Source organism: Brassica napus, unplaced genomic scaffold (assembly GCF_020379485.1).
Source record: "Brassica napus cultivar Da-Ae unplaced genomic scaffold, Da-Ae ScsIHWf_1150;HRSCAF=1634, whole genome shotgun sequence".
NCBI lineage: Eukaryota > Viridiplantae > Streptophyta > Magnoliopsida > Brassicales > Brassicaceae > Brassica > Brassica napus.
Genome location: NW_026014574.1, coordinates 1 through 3,338, shown reverse-complemented (window position 1 = coordinate 3,338; position 3,338 = coordinate 1). Strand labels below are relative to the sequence as shown.

Below are 3,338 nucleotides of genomic sequence, written 5' to 3'. Positions count from 1 at the left end.
AGTTAATTGTAACAGATTTAGATGTAATATGAAACATGAAATTATTTTGTATTGAGTAAAGTTAAAGTCTGTTTACAATGTTGGCGAACTGGTATATAACACAAGTAAGAAACTCTCAGGTTATTTCCTATTGACGTCGATCAATTAGAACAACCCTTGTCCCAGTTGTTCACCACACCCAATAAATTTTCCAAAAGGGCCACAACTGATGGTGTAACATGTTTCTCGGCTCCAGACTCATAACACTATGCGTTCCACGCTTGTCTAGTTATTAAAAAATAATTGATTCCACTGCCCCACATGGGAGTTGCCTTCGTGAAGATCATGCCATGAACACAATCTCTTCACTTGCGCTCCACCCTGATTAGAATCTTCTATTGACGGCCACTTTTTCTTTTTACGTCAGGATCGGCTCTTATTGGTTATCTGAATTGTTTTAGATAACTTTTTTATATTGTTGGCAAAAAACGAGTGATTATGCTAGTATTACATTCATATTATCGATTCAAACTCGAAAATATGTGCCAGTGAGATATAGATGGAAAAATAGCAATTACAAGCTAATTATATAGATTTTTCTTTCAGGCAAATCATGAAGTTAATCCATTTATCATACATTTTAAATCTCAAAAGAGAAAAACATTTCAACAATACCACACAAAAAAAAAGTCCCCAATAAACAAGGATTTGACCGAATGCATGAGAGACTATTGAGACTCAATGAGACCACAATTGGTGACTTGAACCTTTGTATAAGGCCGATTAAACCCTCTCTCCGCCACCACGGCTCTCTTATCTCCGATCACCTTAGCCACCCTGTTTCACCACCAAAACCACAACCATTAATCTCAAAAAAAAAAAAAATTCAAATCCAACGGTCAGTGTCCAATCGTTACTTGAAGTAAGGAGAACTCGTGTTGTCCCTCACTGTCTTAACTTCCCTCATCTTCTCCACAACTCCCATCCCTTCCAACACTTCCCAATCACCAACACCGACTCCTCCAGCTCCGGCGAATCCACCGCCGTTATAACAAACTCCGTTCCGTTAGGCCCCACCGCTACCTCCTCCTCCTGCACCTCCAGCTTCCCGTTAGTCGCCACCAGCTTCGTCTTCGGCGGCGGCTTCGACGGGTCCCTCACCACGATCCCCACGCTTCCCGCCTTCACTTCCTTGCATCTCTCTCCTCTCCTCCCTCTCTCCCATTCTTCCACTAGGTTCTGCAGACTCCCAGCTGCTGCGGTGGCTCGCTCTGCGTCGGCGCCGTACGACTTGATCCCGCCGTGCTGGACGTAGCCTGGCATGATCTTCACGAACTCTTTTCTCCGGTAACTGATTCCGGCTTTCCCGCTCACAATGCTGCAGAATCTTGCCGTTCCCGCCGGCACATCGTCGCCGTATAAACCGATCACGATACGTCCAACTGGTTCTCCGCCGATGGAGACATCGAGGAACGCTTTCTTGGTCGGAACCTTACAAAGAAATCGAATTTAAGACATTTTCTAAAAATTCAGACAAAAAACTGAAGTCAAGATTCCTTACTCTGTCTCCACAACTTGTCGGATTATCAGTTACTAAAGAGATTGTATCTGCTTGTGCTTTAGAGAGATCGAGCAATGGCGTCAGAGTAGTCTGAGTGCCGAGGAGTAGAAGCAACGAGGATTTACTTAGATTCCGGCGTGATAATTTACAGCTCAGTTCCAGCGACGGAGAAGCTCCTGCGGCGGTTCGACGGCTGTGCTGCGGTGGCTCTATAGGCGGCGGTAGAAACTTTGAGGTCGGGGTCGAGAGTTTTGCATTGGGTAGCATCATTGTCTTTCACTTTCTTTACTTGATATGTGTGTGTGTTAATTAGGCTTTGGTGGAGGAACAAAGATGGTTTAAAGATTTTTTGGATAAGAAATCGAACATGAGCCATATATATATGTGACATCATCATCTCATTCATCATCACAAATTCACAATAGTCACACCCTCGTCCTTTGTTCTTTTTAAGCCCAACCCAATTAGAGTAGTTCATGTCCATGCTAAAGCCCAACCCAAACCCAAACACAAGCATGGTCAACCAAATATGTAATTTTACAGTACTTAACAATGCCGGTCAGGTGAGAAGAGAAGACCTCAAACAAACCGGTCAGGTGAGGAAGAAGACCTCAACTGTTTGTTGTCAAAGACTTTGGTGGTTTTGGACATTGTGACGTCACACTGCATGATGCATCTTTTGAACAAAAATGTTTCAGAGCTGTACCTCCAAAAGAGACTCCTTGAAAATTCTTCATTAAGAAAGTTTTATTATTTTGTAAGAGTATCTCCAACCTCACTCCATAAATTACTGCAAAATGGAGTGGAAAATGGAATGATGAACAATAAAAAAACCTATTAGTCCATTTATACAGTAATCACTTTTTTTTTTGTTCATCACTCTATTTCCCACTCTATTTTGCAGTAAATTATGGAGTGGGGTTGTAGATGCTTTAAGTCCATATTCTACGTAAGAATGTGGAAATATTTCTAAAGCAGAAACTGATTTAACTATATTTTATGATTTCCTTATTGTTTTCATCCCATGGATATCGATATAATTATACGTACTTGTCCAGGTCCATTGTTTTTAGACAAAGTTTGTAGGTTAGTAGTTTCTTAAAAATTGCAACGAAGTAGACTTTATAAGTAGATTTACCACTTTCCTCGAATTTTCAAGATTTGTATAACCAGTCCAGACCGCCAACTATTTTCTTAAGCCGTTTTGTATTTCTTATTTTGTCAGTCGTGTAATGATTTTTTTAAAAGTATAATGGTTTTGATTCTCAATTCGGTCAGTATAGAAAAGTCTCTCGCACTCCATCTTTTACAGTTGATTTTATTGTGACAAGGAACTTTTAGTACACGTACTTGTTTGGCTTTTTGCTCTGCATATCTCGAGGTAAGTTTTTTTCCTCCGATTCGTGAGACATCAGGCCGTGGTAAGCTATGACTTTGGCCAAAATTTGAGCACAACTAGTTGATATTTATTTATTTTTGCTAACTTTTGGGACTAGTGGATATTTATTTGTCTGGAAAGTATCTAAAGACTGATGAGAATATCAACCAAAATAAAATATGCAAGAGTACTATAATACATTTGATGTGTTGACTGACTGTTCATTCGGATCACTAAACTCAGAGGGTCCGCTTTTATTATTTATGGTAGAAGTGAGGGGTGGAGCAGAAACAAATACAATCAAATTCTTAAGTATTTGTGATTTGATTTGTATTTTATACAATCAAATTCTTAAGTATTTGTGATTTGATTTGTATTTTATAGATATCTATTTTTTCAATTTTTTGTCTTCGGAAAATA

The 3,338-nt window shown here is 39.6% G+C and overlaps 1 pseudogene; it reads right to left on the bottom strand.

Annotated features, from left to right (window-relative positions):
* Positions 1-535: 535 nt before the first annotated feature.
* On the bottom strand, positions 536-1,855 carry LOC125596207 (annotated as a pseudogene).
* Between the last annotated feature and the right edge of the window lie 1,483 nt (positions 1,856-3,338).